Source organism: Pseudopodoces humilis, chromosome 10 (genome assembly GCF_049639895.1).
Source record: "Pseudopodoces humilis isolate 2021_Gansu_Grassland_sample_001 chromosome 10, ASM4963989v1, whole genome shotgun sequence".
NCBI lineage: Eukaryota > Metazoa > Chordata > Aves > Passeriformes > Paridae > Pseudopodoces > Pseudopodoces humilis.
In genome coordinates this window covers 18,800,621-18,819,381 of record NC_142209.1, presented here as the reverse complement: position 1 = coordinate 18,819,381, position 18,761 = coordinate 18,800,621, and the positions used below count along the sequence as shown (strand labels likewise).

The following is an 18,761-nucleotide window of genomic DNA, read 5'->3' as shown; positions in this document are numbered from 1 at the left end:
CGTGGTTTTATTTTTAAAAATACAGTCACAAGTTGGATGCCAAGATCCTGTGTCTGGATTTTGTGAACACTATGCAGATAAATTCCAGCTGGCATGCAGTTCTAAATACAGATATGCACAATAACTTGTGGTTTTTTTCTAATCCAGTACCTGCTAAGTACATGTAATACATATTTGAAACTGCATTAAACTACTGATCTATGATTTGAACATGTATTTTCTTCTCTTTTTTTTTTTTTTTTTTTTTTGATGCTGGTGCACTGTTTGGCAGTTGGAATCCCTGCAGATAAGAATATAATAACTAATAACACTTTCTTTGCTTTCTAGGGTCTTTATGGCAGAATGATGGATTCCATCTTTTCCAGAATGGTAAGCAAAAAGCTTTTTCTGTTTCTGATAACACAGAGCAGAAGGTAAACTCTTGTGAGAAAGGACTGCCAAATTGCTTGAGAAATAAACTGTACTGTTCAATTTCATAATTATATGGCTTATACAGATGAAAATATTTGAATATTCAAATCCTGTAAACTACCTAGAAGAGATTTGCAGAACATTATGCTAATTATTCAAAAGAAAATATGGGAGTATTTAACATCCTTGTTAGAAATGCTGATGGTCACAGAATGGTCAACTATTTTCAATAGCAACTATTTGTAATGTATAAATTCCCTTAAACATAACTGCCTCTCTTTAGGCTGAAAAGGGGTGACTTTCATAATGTGTTACTATTTGGACTGTATAAAATTGATCTTTATTTATGTTTCACTAGAGCTTTGCTGTATGTGTGAATTTAAAAATATGTAGTTTGCAAACATAGACATCACTTCTGCATGCTATCATGATGTTTTAAAAAGATGGTTTCATCTTTCATTTTTTTTTTTTTTTGGATGAAGAAGTCAGTATTTATTTTGCCCCTTGATCATAACATTTTTAAAATCAAATCAAAAGAAAAATTCATCATATTGTATGTGTAAAGGTCATCCTAGAATAACACTTTTAAACTACTGAATCCTGTGAGTACTTTGCTAAGGAGAAATCTTTTCCAACAGGTCTTGGGGATTCACTTTACAAAAAATATCCATTCCCACTGCATAAAAATTGTAGTCTGAAATCAACATAAAACCATCATGAAGTGAAACTACTGTGGAAGCTAAAGTGGAAAGAAATATGACTTGAGAAATATCTCATTGGAGCACAAGTTCTGACATAAAATGTGATTCTTAGTGTTACCCTTGAAAGATCTTCCATCTTATCCCAAAAAGAACTCAAGACTCCTTGAAAAAAAGGAGATTAATCCCAAAATTTAATGCATCAGAGCTTAAAATGATGATTTAAAATATGTGGGACTGATTTTTTGTTATATCTGATAGAAGCAGTATCAAAATTGCCAGTGTTCAAGAAAACTAATAGCAAAACACAATTTCTGTGATGACCTTTAGGAATTATTTCTGATCAACACTGAGTGTTAGTTTTCTTTTTTCCTAGGTAAGTAAAACCTGCAGGTGAAGCTGTTTTGATGCACTTGGGTTAGACCTGTAGCTCTGCCCCTCTGATAACAGCAATGAGGTGTGCTTTGGCAGGGTCTGTAATGCACTTTTACCTGCCTGCTAGGAGGGAAAGAATGGGATATTTCAGAACTATCATGCCTGCAGATCCTTCAGGGGCATATCTGTGATTAAAGAAAGGGAAAAGTCATGTTAAGCTAGGGGTGGGGGGTACGTAAAAAAAGAAAAATAAAAGAACAGTCCAAACAGGCATGAGAACTACATTTAACCTCTTTCATCCACAAACATAAAAATGTTCAAGAAGAACTCAAGAGTCATTTTTAATCTAAAAGATTAACTATGTGACAGTTAAGTATGTTTGGGATTAAACCATCAAAGGGCCTGCCTCTATTGTGTGTGTTTGCCTGTTAGCAGTGGGCCCTTGGCACAAGGATTGTACGTAGGTTGCAGCCACAGACAGACACTTGCACTGCATACACCCTTCTCTGCAATGTTCATTAGACAAAAATATTGTCAAAGGTAAGTGTTTACCACAGCTTTAGTCTACTTAAAACCATTTTAGCCTAAGGCTGATTTTGTGAAGAAGGCTTGGGGGAAGGGAAGAAGAGAGACACAGCATTTCATTTTTTCATGAAAACAAATGTATTCAGCCAGTATCCTGATCTGAGGTAATTTTTTAACTGTAAATTTGCATATTAAGTGAAATTATATTTATTTTTATTTTGAGGCCAAATGTGTTTTTTCACTATAAGTGGAGCAGATAGGACAAAAGCTTGGACTTTAAGGGTTTCTTCCACAAGGACATTAATAGATTATTTTGAGTAGAATTTATTTTTATACGTATAACCATGTGTGCCTCAATGAATTTTCTCTGACCTGATCAGAAGTCCAAGGTTACTCTGTTGATTATGGATTTTCTTTATATAAATATTATTTTCAAGTATAAATATATTTTCAAGTTGGGTATCTTTTGTTTAAGGAATGGGAAGCTGAGCTTCGTCACATTACTTCCTTTTAACACAGCAAGGCTTTCTCTAATCTTAAAACCAATATAAATATCACAGAATAAAATAAATTGTTGAATATATAATTAATATCACTTTAAGAAAATACAGTTGCCTTCTCATTTCTAACTCTACCTCTGCTTAATGTATAAAGATTAAATGCACATTACTATGAACAGTCATAAGATCTAGATTTTAATCTAAAAATGGACTTTTTTATATATGTTAATAAATGATCTGTTATCTCAAATTATTTCTAAATATGTGCCGTTTTGTGGTAGCATTTCATCAAATATATAAACATTTCATCATAAATTTTTAATTCCACAAATTTTAATATATGGAAAGTCATGTCAGATTAACTGAGAACATAAGAGACCCACTAACACACACAGAAGACAGCTGCAGCTAAAAGCTGAAGAAGACAAAAAAATAGTTCTCACTTTCTTCTCAATTAAAACTCCGCAATTATTCTTTGAGATTATAGATCTCTATTGGGATTCTGGTTATACAGAACTTTTTGGTTCATTTCACAGGAATAATATTCATCTTAATTAGCAAAAACAATTGATGGGCTTTTCTCTTCTTTACAAGAGGGAGTTCACTTGGTGTACTGACTACGAGTAGTAGATTATCCTGATAAATGGAAAGTCCTTGTCTTTCTGAACAGCAGCAGAATATGTTAGCTGTCTTCAGCCTTGTAGCTTCTTTGTTAGACATCACCTTGTTGAGACAGAATGACTTACTTGGTAAGTGGTTGACCCGGTTTTTTGTCTGGCACCCTAACATTGCTGGGCATTATGCCAAGATGGATTCTGTAGCTATTTATGACTACATTCAAGGTTCCACTATGCAAATCACAACTATTAGCCAAAAAAAGCAGAGCAGATTTGTTTTTTAAATATTTCCATAACTCACAAGGTCAAAGCGTTTGTTTTCACAATTTTAAAATATAGTTTTGTAAGTAATGATCGGTAATGTTAAAGCAACTGTCACCTTTAACATTTTATTTAGACTGACTTAGACACTACATAAACATTTTTCCTCATGTGCTACAAAATACTTGTATTTTGCACGGGAAGAAGAGACATGAGTTGAAGTAAAAAAAGAAGTGTCTCATTTTATCTGTGTGTGACCAGCTTAGCCACACCATATAGAACCAGAATTACAGTAAAGTAAAAAGAAGATGAAATGTGACAAAACATATTTGGAGGGTGTGGCCTTCCTCCGAGGCTGCCCTGATGCAGCTGCCTGAGGGAATGGCACAGAGGGGCAAGGAGCCTTCCCTGCCCACGGTCTGGGCACACCCTCATTGCCTGCACCTCCTTGCTGGGCCTGAAACCAGGCCTGAATCCCACACAAGTCCCTAGGCAGGATGTATTCACAATCATTTTTGCCTGACGTGTGCCAGACCTAAATTCATCCAGCATATCTCTGGTGGATTCTACTTGCAGGCAGGTTCAGGGCGCAGTGGCCCCCTAGATCTATTCTTGCATCACGCACTGAAATGGTGGTGGTGGTGGTTTGCTGGACTTCAGCTTGGAGGTTTCTGTGGGGTTTGGTGCTCTCCCCCCATTCCCATGACATTCAACCCCCACCAAGGCTGAAAAGTAAAAGTTCTGTAATTTCAGAAGGAGGTAGTGCTACAGAAGTTCTTTGGGATAGGTTTGCCATTTGCTCTGTGTGCTCTCCAGTCTGTCCTGATTTGAATCCTTTGGTAGTCATTGCTATCATCCTGCAGAGTAGCTGTTGTTTTGTCTCGGTTCTACAAAGTAATAATGAAAACATATTTACAAAACTAGCAATTGCATACCTTATGTAGTAAGAAATGTGTCTACAGAAAATTGAAATGTGATTTAAACACATATAAAAATGATTACTCGTAAGCAGAAATTGAAAAGAGGTTATGTGCACAAGTTGTTACAAGATGGATTTTAAAAAGATGTATATCTCTACCATATCCTAAATTCCTGACAAAACTAACAAAAGTATTAATAAACCTTATACAGACATCAACAAACTTATCTATTAAAAATACTCAATTGCAAAATAATAATTCTATTCATCCAACACCTAAAGATTTTTTGACAATATAATACAAGCAGGTAATAGATAAAAAATAATATAGAACATAGACACATGGGCATAATGATAATATAGACTATATATAGTAGTCAATATACTAAATTCAGACATTTCGTCTTAAAGAAAAGGGAAGCAGATTTAAAACCAAGCAGAGTCAGTTTTCTAATACGGGTTTGGATTAAGTCCTCAGACAGAATCTGAGGTGGGAGCACATGTGCCTTCATCAGACCAGCATCCTTCACATAACACCAAGGGTGGATAAAGGTTGCTTAATTTATTGATTGTAATATAAAATAATTAACAAAGCTGAACTGCTGGTTCAAAGTATTTCTTTGATTAAAATAAAGGGTTAACATAAAAACCCTAAACCAGTTAATTGTTTTAACAGTTTGCCTTATCAGTCAACAGTTTTCTTTATAGTTGTAAAATAAAAAAGCATTTTCTAAATATTCTGTTGAAGAACTCTGAGTGAGTTAATGGTAGCTGAGAATAGTTTTCATTTGTGCGATGCTTTCTATTCATCACCTGAGTTCTGTGGGTTGTGGTGAAATAATGTTCTTCAGCAGAGGGGAAAGAATTATGGGAGAAATGTGAATAAGTGCAGAATAAGACCAATTAAGATAAAGTAATTGGTCAAAGTCTGATTTCTTTGTTATAGTTACCATCCACTCAGAAGCACAGCTCATTGATCTTAGCGGGGTTATTTCCCATAAAAACTACAGGACTAAGAGTGTAGGGCTTCCCTGAATCATCTGTAACAGTCTAACCCCATAATTCTAACAAAGTGCAAAAGAGGCTTCTAGTAGGGAAGATATTTTAAAGTGGGACAAAAAAAAATATACGTTGGATTGGGAATATGGAGATTTTCCATTGAATTCATAGGATTTGCACAAAGAAGTAGAATTTGACCCTTATTAATACAATACAAAGCCTTGGAATTTATTCATTGTTAAACTTCTGTGCTTTAGCCAATTCTTTTTTAAAGAGTCCCTTCTCCAATGAGTCACAGAGCTGTATGTTAAGGTAAACATTAGCAACTCTGTCCACAGTCAAATCTAAATGATACTTAAAAAGCGAAATCCAAGACATTAGCAATGAAAATACGTAGCATGTATTTGTTTCCTGGAAACCTACACGGAAATTGAATTCCACTGAGCTGCACTTACACAGAACAGAATTCAATTTAAAAAAAAAAAAAAAATCCACCTGAATTCCATGCTGTGAAAAGCCTTTGCAAATATCTTTTAGGGACTTTGGGTGTGGGGCCTGGACACAGTTTTATTTTATTTTTTAATGGAATCAGTCTTAATGTCTAAGGTTATTCTTTACTTGCCTCAGCTGAACGGTTTCCACATATAAGCCAACGGAGGACAACTCGTTATTAAAGAAGTCAGCAGGTGTCCTGTGCTCTGAAACATATTAAAGAACTCAAGGGGATCATGTTAACTGTGAACTCCACAAAGAAATTAAATAATGAAGACAGCAGCTCTTCGATGAAGACAGGTTCTCATAAGTAAAAAAGTCTTGTCACAAGGTGGAAAGTTCTACATGTTTTTACTATCTATAGATAATAGAATAGAATAGAATAGAATAGAATAGAATAGAATAGAATAGAATAGAATAGAATAGAATAGAATAGAATAGAATAGAATAGAATAGAATAGAATAGAATAGAATAGTTATTCTGGCATTTTCTGAAAATGGGAGGTCTGTAGATTTGAGACACTGAAACTTTCTGACTGGAATCTTATGCAATAGAGAGTGATCGGAATAGCAGGAACTGAATAGTGCAAATCTGCTCTTCTCTTCACACCTTCATTGCTCAACAAAAGAGCCATTTCAAAATGGCCTTGTTATCATTCTCAAGTTTGTTGAAGTGTCTTACCCATGTCGATATTAATATGAAGCACTCCTGCAAAATACAAATAAAAAAGGGTCCATTGTAATTTTAGTTAGTATTTTCATATGTATGAAGCCTTCCGGACATAGAAACTTTTAAAACACAGTCCCCTTTTTGATTTAAATGTATTTTTGGATAAGATCACTTTAAACCTTATTAGAAAGGTTAAGAAGTAATATAAACACAGTTTTGAACTTCCCACTTATGCTGAGTTGTTGAGTAATTTCACCAGATAAATAAATGTTTTTAGAGTGAGCTTTAATATAAGGAATCACAAAATTTATTGGGTGTTAATTTATTAAAAATTTTGTCATGCAATAATTGTTTGAAGAAAATTGACAATTAAGCCTAACTGAGTTTCTTTTTGAAAAAAAATTAAACTTGATTTAATTATCTTCGGAAAAATAAAAGTGAACTTCAATAGAAGTAAGCCTGGGCAACTCAGAGTTGATTGGAAAATAAATTATCCTAAGTGCATCCAGACTCACTGAGCATCTTTTAGAAACAGAGTGTTCATAATGAACCAAAGTCTTCTGACAGCTTAATATGACTTTAAAATAACTAATAGGAAAAAATATTGCAAAACCTTTGTTGACCAGGTGTTTTCCCTCTTTATCAATACAATATATTCCTATAATGGCCATCCCATGCTCTGTCATTAAAACATGAGTTTTCCTTTCAGGTGCTTTGTCTCAGACATATGGCATTCTCATCTGCAGTTTTTACCTCCAGCCTTCCAAGTTAATCACACAGGGCTTCTTGAAGACCAACTTGCTGCAAATACAATTCCACAATCTGGGCCTCAGTGAGTTAGTATGAATTTATCAAAACAATTAAAAACTTCTCCAAAACTCCCTACTAATTTTAATACAAAATGACACATTTCCCTATATTGGTGATTTCTAAGTTAATGTTGTTGTTGGGAATAAGTATTTGTAGGGCTGTGGATATGGTCTTGGTTCAGCAGAAGTTTTCTGACCTAGACCTGTGTGTTTGCAGAAGAGGGGATATGTTAAGTTATGGGTGAAAAGTATGAAGTTCTGATGTCCTGGTGCCATTCATTTTTACCAATAATTTATTCCATATCCCTCCTCATTTTTTCAGGAAGGAACAAAACAATTCTCAAATACTAATTCTTCCCTAGACACAATGTAAAGTTGAATTAATTATGTTGTTTGCCAATCCCTTGTTGTCAGCCCGATGCCTCATGTCTGGGTAATTGTGTTAACAGAAAAATCTCCTAGAAAGTTCAGAGGAAACCACAAAATTTCTCCCGTTATATGCACTTCAGCCTCAATGCAGGATGAAATATCTTTCTCCTACCATTTTTTCATTCCAGTTGGCATTGCCAGATCCCCTAGAAAAACAATGCATAGTGATCCTTATCCTTCCTTAGATGAGCTATGTGCACACATCTGCCTGGGTCAGGAGCTCTACCAGCGCTCCATCCCAGCACCCAGGGTGCAGTGCAAGGATCCCTGCCAGGGCCACATGCAGGAGCTGTCAGGGGGCACTGCTGGAACCCCAGCCTGAGCACTGGGCTTGCAGCTCCATCTGTACAAGTGTCTAACGCTGCAATCCCACGTCTAACAGAGTGTAGGAGTGTGGGAGCTTACCCTTGGAGATCCCTTGAGTGAAGCACAGATGGCAATCTCTAAGTGCATTGGACGAGCGAGTGACCAAATAAATTGAATTCATTCAATCGCTTTCAAGACATGTCATCCTTGTGTAGCGTTTTGATCCCGTGCTTGAGTAAATGTATGATTAAATTTTTATTAAAAGGTAATGCTCCTGTTTTAATGATGGTTAATTATATATAATTAAAATGAAAGGATTAATAATATTAAACATTTCATCAGAGGTAAAGATAAATATAAATACATATATTGTAGTATGACTTAATATATAACATTGAGTCTATATTATCTTCAATGCATTATGTAAAATAGCAAATTAATAAAATAATACACAAAATAATATTATATTCCAGGTACTTTGTAAAATAAGTGTCTGGTTCATTACTTCTATGTTCATAAAATCCATTTGATTTTTGGGGTGCAATATGCAAAGAGTAGTTGAAGTAATTTAAAAAATTCTCATGAGAAGTCCCTATTAAATAGATGCATATACTTCCTTGCTATGTCACCCTTCCCTGTGAAAAATTAATTACAATGCTAAATGACCTACATTTTTGACCTCAGCGTCACAGATCACAATTTGGAAATAGCCCATTTCTAGCTAACATTGAATCCATACATCTTTATAGGCCTAGCTTCTGATTTTCAGAATCTCTGAAACAGACCTTCAATATTCACACACAGGGTATTCCTCCTGCATTGCTTATATCTGACAGATCTAACCTCATTTTGACTCTTTTTAGAAACTTCAGTGTTTAGTGTCAAAACAACACAACTTGATCTCCACCCATAGATAAATCTTGTTTTAAACAATAATATTCTTTCCAGTTGTGATTTCTGCCATTAGATACACTGAATCTGTATCTCCAGATGTAAAATGCTGTGGATACACAGAAACTCTGTCCTGTAAAATGCTGTGCCTTAACATAGTATGTGTGATAAGCTGAGAAATGTGTTAGCTTTTTAAATAATTCCTTTAAACTGCTTAGTTTTAAATCACAGAGATGTTTTGGATTCTGCAAGCTGTAAGGAACTAGTATTTTTCTAACAAGATCTTAAGGCCCTCAGAAGAATTTTAAGGATTTTTTTATGAACCTCAGTATGCATTTTTTAGCTAGATTTTGGCATTGTTTCATTGTAACTCCAGTACAACTCAATCAGTTTATTTTATAATTAAAAGCAAGGAAATAGTAACAAAAATACATAATATATGGTTCTCGTGTTTATAATAGAAACATCCATAAAGAAAGAAACATGTTCTAACTCTTCTCATTACCCCAAAGGGAATTGCATCTTTAATCACACAAAGCACAACGGCTTTCTAATTTTGTTTAAAGTGTTTCAGTACTTACAAAAACCAGATCAGGTTATTGTAAATCTAGAGCAAATTAGAATCATTGGCCTCTGCTCAGCTGTATTCAAGAATACTATGTAAATCATAAATTTAATGGCATACTGAGACACACATCTGTTTCTATTTTGTAGAAGTTAATAATCTAACTTCAGAGTATTTAAACATTACTTTCATTAACTGGAAAATTGTGAAAAATAGAGACTGCTGTAAGTCACGTGTTGCAGCATTATGCTCAGGGAAATATAAAAACTGCAAGTCTGTACAGTAAAGCCTAAGTTCCTAAGAGATGTGCCATTGTCTGTTCTGTGACCTTGCAGCTCCTCTGTTTACCAGGGAAAACTTACACAAACAGAGCTGCATTGCTAAGTAGAATCTGCACCTGCACGTAGTAGATTCCAGTTTGTATTTTTAGCAAATGCCTTTCATAACAAGGAATAGATAGTGCCTGAATTCCCTAAACTTATATAGATAATGACCTAATGGCTTTTCTTATAGTTTGCATTCTAAATCCTGGTAGATAGTCTGCTGATCAATATACATATTGCAACTGATTTTAAAGATATTTTTGACATTAGAACTGATAAAAATGCTGTGCTGCATAAATCAATTCCCTGTACCTACTTATTTTTACAAAACTTGCTTTTTGGTCTAGTGTGTACTCTGTCATATAAACTGCTTCATAATAAAGTTCTTACTGAAAAGTTTTAATTTATTAATATCTTACACTATGTCACAAATGAGGCATCATGCACAATTTATGTAATTTGAAAAGAACCAATTGTGTGTGATTTGTTGGAGAAACACATCAGTATTTTCAACATTTTTTTGTTGTAAAGACAGCAGTTTTTATGTATAAAAATTACGTTACAAATATAATTTCTAACAGATTTTTTCCCTTCAAATAATCTCTATATTAAAAGACATCCAATCTTTGGGAAGTCAGATGCCACTTATGTGCTAAAATTACCTGCAGTAGTAGATGCTTTGTCTTAAAGCTTAGGGTGCATAAAGCTGAATGGGATTTATATAAATAACTGTATGAATATGTATCCCACCTTATACCAGTGCTAATTTCAATGAACTGTATTTGAGAGGGAATTATATTAATATATACAACTGATAGGAAATTTGCACATTAATTTTACAGTCAACAAAAATTCTGATGAAAGCAAATTAAACTGACATAGCCATATAGAGAAGCAACAGGAAGAGAAAACCAAAAAGCAAAACTGGGTACCTACATGGTGCAATGCAAATTTGAGGTTTATTCTTCAGTAATATTCAGTGCTTGCATATGCAGAAAATTCTGCCATTCCTGTGTAAATGCATATGGTGTTATCACTTTCCTTTCCAAGCGTGTCATAAAAGTGTCTTGTTTTAATGATATATTAAATGTAGTACTATGATTTACCAAATATAATACAAAAAGATGGTATTTTGGTGCTGAATAATCAAGAAACAGAAGCCAGTGCTCACAGTGAGGAATAGCATCTTAATTAATTACTGAATACATTTTATTATTTACTGTTAGCTTAGTAGTAGTACTAAGCAGTCAATCGATGTTCCTCAAAACAGGAGCATGGTACTAATGTCATTCTTTGACTGCAGTGTTTTTAGGAAGGCGTAGCCATACCTTCAATCAGATTCAAGTCTATTTGTCAAAAACATTGAGGTCTGTCAAAAGTAAATGATCATTTAATTAAAGAAAAAAAAGGTGGAATATCTTTGATCCCTATACTTAGTGATATTAATTCGCTATGCTGCAGGTGTTTGTAATATATAACAAATCATTACCGAAGCAGAGGCTTTTATAGGCGGTTTCGGTGAAGGAAAATGACTATTCTTTACAGCTGCCAGAGTTACACCTGGCAATGTAACACAAGCACAACAAAATGTGAACGAGGAGATGTAAGCCTGGAAACAAATCTGGGTCTCCCTCTCCATGCTTTGCTCGTGTCAGCTGAGATGGATTGCAAAGCAAATCCTGTGCAAAGCTGATGGGGAGGGGAGGGAGACTGAACTTGCTGCTGTGTCTAGGCTCTCTGACCAATGATCCATGATGCATCTCTGGTATCTGCTCCAGAGGGAGCCAATCACATAACTTTGACCATTTCAATGGCAATCAGTAACAAGAGGAAAAAATATAATCTTATAAAAAAATATAAGGTACCAAGTCCTTGTGTTAAACCACATAACAAAATCAAAGCAAGCATAACCAATCAAGTAAGGTTAAAGCACTTCCAGACTGGCATAAGGAACTGATGGGAAGAACCAGATAACTGTATGTAAATCACAACTAACATTGCCTTGATTAAAGCTACCAATTGAAAATTCTAAATTAAAAATTAAATATTTGGTCTAACAGAATGACACATATTGAGACACGGGGAAAACAGCAAAAGAGAGCTGAGATACGCAAGTTTGGAAGCAAATATGGCTCTCATGCCGTGTCTTTTGGTAAGGGAAACTTGAAAGTTGCAATCATGAGGTGAGGAAGTCCCAGTGGGAGGTTCTTTTCTGTTCATGATTGATTGTGAGCACCCTGTCCTTTCCTGTTCATAACCTATTACCGTATCTCTCAACTTGATTATTATGACTATGGACCAGGTTTTCATGTAGGCAATGTATAGAATTTCTGCAACTTGACTCCTAGAGAGAAACATGGAAAGAATTTAAGCCATTAAGTTTAAAGACTACTCTGCTTAAATGCTCCCTACCTGGGGAAGATGTCTCGGTTCAACAGGCACTTCCATGTTTTTTATATCAAATTTTCCCGCAGCTGTAATACTCATCATGCCAAATACTGCTTCAGTCAAGATAAACTGGACTGAGGAGCTCTGCACCTATATTATTGCTAAGGCTCTGTGTGAAACAAAGCTGAGCAGTTAAAGGTGACAGTCAAACGCTAAGAGCATCTGACACCCATGAATGCAGTTAGTCTGCCACTAGACCCAGCAGCAGTCATCTCTTTTTTTTTTAAAGGTTTTATTGTACAACTTTATTGTACAACTAGCAGTTGGAGACTTGTCCAGTGTTTGAACAGGGTCAGTTCTCTCCTCTGCTTGAAGGGTTTCAAATACACATTTCTTGCCAGCTAAACAATTCTCTAACCCACAGCCTGACTGGAGATGGAAATATTCTCCACTCCTGTTGAAGTCTTGCACCAGGCAGAAAATGATTCGTGATTCACTGGGCTAGAAAGTGAGAACACCAGAGGGAACATGACTCTGTAGCTTAGTGATTCGAGCAATTAGCCAAAACGGGGAAACCTCAGTTCTGGTTGGTGGTCCAAGAATTTGATGTATTTTATCCCATAACTTCTCAAGAACGTAAATTTAATCTTACCCCCTATGCAGGCATCTAAATCTTTATGGGTTTGTAAAGCTGTGCACATCTCCTGAAATCTTGGTCTGTTCCATCAAGAATATGGATTTTAACAGTGCAGATTTAGCGAGGGTAAGAAGATAAAAGCCTTCATGGATTCACATTTGCAAATTAATTGGTTTACCTTTGAGTTCTTTGTTTATCTGTTCTGCATTACCTTTCATTTTGTGTACAGAAGCAACGGAAGAGCAGCCAGAAACCTAAGTAATATGATACTTAAAAGCACTATGTAATAAATATAAGTTCTAGATTGGAGTCCAGTTGCAACTGGAATTTGATAAAACAAATTATTGCCATTCTTTTATATTGAGCAGGAGGGTTGCAAGAGGTAAGAAGAGATGGTGAGAACATGCTGAGACCACCACACATGCCAGTCTGAGTCATGGGGTACTTTTCTCACTGCAAATTACAGAGATTGAGCAAAGTCATGACAAATTGTATAATACAGTTGTGTAAGGGGAAGGACAAGAAGGAGCTCCCTGCCTGTCAGGCAAAATTACATTTATTTTAAATAGAAAAATCTATTTAATTTCTTAGTATTCTCTTGGGCTTCTCTCCTTAAAAAAACTAAAACAAAACATTTTTTTGCTGCCCAAATGCAGAACGTGTGCCTATACAGATATAGCAGTTGGAGAAAAGGGAACTTAGAATGTGCAAACCTATTTGGAGAATTGGGATCTCATGACATATCTCTTTCCCTAAAAGCTCAGCACTACAGTTCCTTTCCTGGTATGATCATTTAAGCTTCAGTGCTGAGCTTTTCATATGAAAACAGGGAATTGTATTCATTTCTTTTTAAATGTGTCCTGCTATGTTACTCCTAACAGCTTAGTCTTGAAAACTCTTTGGCCTTTGTAAATGCCTGCAGCATTAATCTCTAAACTTTTCTTCACCAACATACACCCAAAATACCTGAATTAAAAAGGAATGTATTTCTTCAGTAAAATTTTGCTCCACTGCTCCCCAAAATTTACCTCAGAGAGTGGAGAGGTAACTGAAAAATACTGCATAAAAACTGCATCTGAATTCACTGGCAGAGATCATGTTGATCTCTTCTAATTTATTAATGTGAAACAAAAATTCTGTTTCAGAATACGAGTTAATCTGGCATACACATGCTTTTGTTTCATAGCTGCATTTTCTCTGAAAAAGGTTGTTTCTAATATTACTTAATTAAACAAAATTAAATTAATTTCTATGAAACAAGAAAAACCAGCTTTGTTGAATAAAATGATCTTCATTTTCTTGAAGCTATTTAAATTAAAAACATGCGTCTCTACAGTTGGAAAAAAACCATCCATGGTTAAAATGTTTGAAGCCCATCAATCTCTTTAACCACACAGCTAATGTGTTCCTTCTGTTTTCTTTGAATGAAATCACCATGAGTGGTTAGATGTTGATTTAACATAAAGCAAGTGGAAATGGGTGTTTCCTTAGTCATGTGTAGAATTTATTTTTAAAAACAATTAGCAAGTGTTATGTGTAAGTCAATGATTTTGTCATTTCTTAAATAATGGTATAGATTATGAGTCATTAAAATTGATTGCTGAAGTAAACTATGCAAAATGCAAATTCATATTACATTTATTTGTTAGGAACAGCTGCAGAATTCTCCTATTTTATTGATGGGTTTAATTTTTTTTCCCCAAGTGACACTAAAATCAATTACTTAGTTTAAAAGACCGGTAATTGTCATGATATATTTCCAAATTTTTAAGGTAATACGTTGGATATTTCCTATTATGGGTCGTACCATTCACAGTTTATTTATATAAATTTGCCTGCAAAATTAATTGGAGATTTTCCTAAACAAAACAAGCAAAATTTTCTCATTTCTGTTTTATGTTGAAACGGTAAAATTAGTTAATGGTTTGTTACTTTTCCATGGGAAAAAAAAACCAAAACAAAGTCTTTACATCATAGCAATTAAACTGTGTCTTTATAGCAGTGCACCAATTTTAGCTGATGTTAATGCATACATATATTTACTACCTCTTCTGTCAGTCTTTGCCAACATTACATCTAATTACAGGTTCATTGATACGTTATTCACAGGAGTACAGACAGATAAGAGGAAATGTCAGTCGCTAGTATTTAAAGTTCAGTCATAAAACTCCACTAATAAAAAAGTAGGCTGCATAAAATCTGTGTAAACCATTACTCATGGGGGAACTGATACTTAGGGCAATACAAAATATTATTTATCAAGGTATTGAAACATTTCAAATTAACCTTTTTAAGAGTAGGCAGATATAAAATGCAATTATATGACCAAGAAAAAGAAAAAAAGAAAAAGCTAGAGCAGCCTGTAAGATCATATTACAGACATCATAATTTGACCAATTTTTGCCACAAGTTAAATCACCTTTTGCAGATGCATCTCTTTCAAGCATACAGCTGGCAGGTCAATCTTTTCCAGTCGTTACTGTCCTATACATATTCCCTGAAAATGCTAATTGATACACAATTCTTGTGATTATTTTAAAATATATTTAAAATATTTAAAATAAATTTTTATTTATGTCAAAAATATTTTTTTAAAAAATATGAATTTGCTTTTAGTTTTCAATCATCCAGCAGATTCATGAAAGTAACTGGAGAGAATGCATACAGAATATACACCTTAACATGAAATGTTATAAATTTAACATTAGTTAAAGACTGGGGATAAAATATTGCAAATTATTTTGATAAAAATATAACATTTTTTCTTGTGTTTTCAAGCTAGATATTTTGCACTGTTGCAACAAGGCAAGAATTTAAGGAAAATCTATTTGTCTGTACTTAGTTTTGGAGTCTCTGTGGAATAAGATTCATATTTTATAGGGATATGTCAAAAAGCAAATAGTAGGAAGTCATAACGGTGGAAAGGAACTTGTTATAATTAATTTTACATATTAATATTCAAATCTGGCAATAATTGTGTCTGAGTAAAAACTAAGGGGTCAGATTTAAGTATGCCATGGGTACATGTGTGTACAATTTTTCTTTTAAAGAAACATATGCTGATTCATGTGAAGTAAAATTAATCATTTGAATAACAGTATTATACTTGCCAAAATAATATACACCTCTGCCAGGTATTCTTATATCTTAATGCAGTTTTAATAAGGATTAATGGAAACATGTTTTTGAAACAAATGCTAAATGGTCTCTGCATTTTTAGCAATTGTTTAAAACTCAGTTTTACAGCTTTCCATTGTAAAAGAGTTGTAAAACTCCATCTCTGCATGTAGGAAGAAATATGATTCCAGAAGTTTTTGATGAAAAGAGGGAAAATGAACTTCAGTCCTACATTTGAATCCACATAGGTGAATTCACTTTGACTTCTGCAAATATTAGCACAAAGCCTAGTTCTGCAGTTCTTTTCAATCTTTCTGTGGGCAGAAAAAAAAATTAGAGAACCCAACAGACTTTTTTTTTTGTTGTTGCAAACAGAAGAACTCTCTCTCATGTCTTCTCAAAGGAAAAACATCAACCCCAGATAATTCTTGTATTATCAACAGTTTTCTGGCTAAATGCTGTTCTCATCAACTAAGCAAAAGTCTGTTAGCTCAGGGGTATCACTGCTTATCTGAGGAGGGAGGGAGGGAGGGAGGGAGGGAGGAAGGAAGGAAGTGGCGGAAGGAAGGAAGGAAGGAAGTGGCGGAAGGAAGGAAGTGGCGGAAGGAAGGAAGGAAGTGGCGGAAGGAAGGAAGGAAGTGGCGGAAGGAAGTGGCGGAAGGAAGGAAGGAAGGAAGGAAGTGGCGGAAGGAAGTGGCGGAAGGAAGGAAGTGGCGGAAGGAAGGAAGTGGCGGAAGGAAGGAAGGAAGTGGCGGAAGGAAGTGGCGGAAGGAAGGAAGGAAGTGGCGGAAGGAAGGAAGGAAGTGGCGGAAGGAAGGGAGGAAGGGAGGAAGGGAGGAAGGGAGGGAGGGAGGGAGGGAGGGAGGGAGGGAGGGAGGAAGGGAGGAAGGGAGGAAGGGAGGAAGGGAGGAAGGAAGGAAGGAAGGAAGGAAGGAAGGAAGGAAGGAAGGAAGGAAGGAAGGAAGGAAGGAAGGAAGGAAGGAAGGAAGGAAGGAAGGAAGGAAGGAAGGAAGGAAGGAAGGAAGGAAGGAAGGAAGGAAGGAAGAAGGGAGGGAAGGTAGGAAGGAAGGAAGGAAGGAAGGAAGGAAGGAAGGAAGGAAGGAAGGAAGGAAGGAAGGAAGGAAGGAAGGAAGGAAGGAAGGAAGGAAGGAAGGAAGGAAGGAAGGAAGGAAGGAAGGAAGGAAGACAGACTTTGGTAAAGTCATAGCAAGTCAATCCTTTCAATGAAAGTCAGCTTCTAATTAAATACATTAAAATGACTGTATAATTTAATTCCATTAGAAATGCATAAGGGGTTATTTAGGATTTATACAGGTGTTTATAAGGATAGCAAGAAAGGGCAATTGGCTATATTAAGAATACACCAAGAACTTAATAGAGACTGCTCTTTTGCTATATGTTGCTCTCATAGAAACCCCTACTTTTAACTGTATATATAGTAGGTACAAAACTGTTACATAGACAGATGATCTCTCCTTCCATTCTGTTTGAGGCATTTTGCAGATTTAACCCAGTTGAAATCAGCCTCAGGAAGGTGAGCTGCTCACTATGGAAGAACACCTCCTTTGGTTCTAAAAGCTTGAGATTGTTCTTCCACTCCCAGTCCGCTGGACAGACACCCTGAACTGAGGAAGGTCAGCATGGCTATGGCATGTTCATATTTCAGTGACTTCTAGATGATATTCACCCCCAAGATTGTCGAAAGTTTAATGTAGTTTTGAAGAGCCCTGGATCAGTTCTATGGTTCTCACTACTCCATATTGCAAGGTCTTCAAGATCCAGTCTCTTTTTAACGTCACGTTTTTCTCAATACATCCTATGATTTTTAAACACTAATTGTGCAGGTATGCAAAGACATCAAGATGATTAAGTAAAAAAATAAATCATTCCTATTAACAAAGGTAATGATTCTGATTCTCTGGTGTGGCGTGGCTGTTGTACTCTGGATTGTCAAAGCGCGTTGGACCTAAAGCAGTTGGTCAAGCCCCAAGTGGTCCTGCCTAGTACATGCGATTTCGTGAGTCGAGGCAGTTGAGAGGATTTCATTTCAGTGCTGCTGCGAGGGAGGGGATGGCTAAAACCCCCAAACAAAGGGAGGGGGCAGAGGGGCCAGTTATCAGGTCAAGTCTGAGCTGCTTTGACCGCGGCTGTCGCTCCCTCTGGCCACCGCAGCCCCGGGCGGGCGCGGAGCTTGGGACGCGCGCACGGCCCTCGCTCCCCGCTGGCACCGGCCCTCGCTAATGCCCAGCTGCTTCTCCCTGACCTTGAGAGCCGGGAATTGCCCGTGTGGCACATCCTGAAAGGTCAGAGCGGATTCTCCGTGTGTTGCGTCCCTACAGAGGAGAAACCCAAACCCTACAATCCCAGACCTGGTTTCCGAGAGCAGATTTTTGGGAGAATGCAACAACACTACTAGACTGGGTTTTGCATCCGAGCACAGCAGTGAGTCAACTGAGTATCCTTTAAATCGTTTCCAAGTGCTGTTTACCCTGCCCTGACATGTTTTCCCTAACGCATCTCTGTGCCTCGGCGCGCCGTCCCTGCCGGGCAGAAGCCGGGCCATGTCAGTGCGAGGGAGCGAAGGAAAGGACCAGCGGAGCCGTGCAGGCGCTGGGGTGCCGGGGCCCCGCCTGCCCTCTCTCGCTGCTCGCCCAGCCGGTGAACGATTTTTGGGTGATGCCGGGGAAGGGGAGGCGGGGGACAGGCGCTGCGGCGCGGAGAGCCGCCCCGGCGCGGCGAGCCCAGCCGTCCGGGCAGCGCCGCCCGGGCCCCCGCACCAGGCGGGGTGCGCGGCATCGCCGCGCGGTCGGGAACGGGCACGAAGGTGCG

General features: G+C 36.7%; 1 protein-coding gene across 1 annotated transcript in view; it reads left to right on the top strand.

The window, feature by feature from the left end:
* Positions 1-354: 354 nt before the first annotated feature.
* ADGRL2 (adhesion G protein-coupled receptor L2) overlaps positions 355-18,761 on the top strand; it is a 176,118-nt gene continuing 157,711 nt past the window's right edge. Inside the window, exon 1 of the mRNA XM_088060095.1 lies at positions 355-369. The gene's annotated coding sequence lies outside the window, so the exon portion shown is untranslated. The remainder of the gene's footprint in view (positions 370-18,761) is intronic.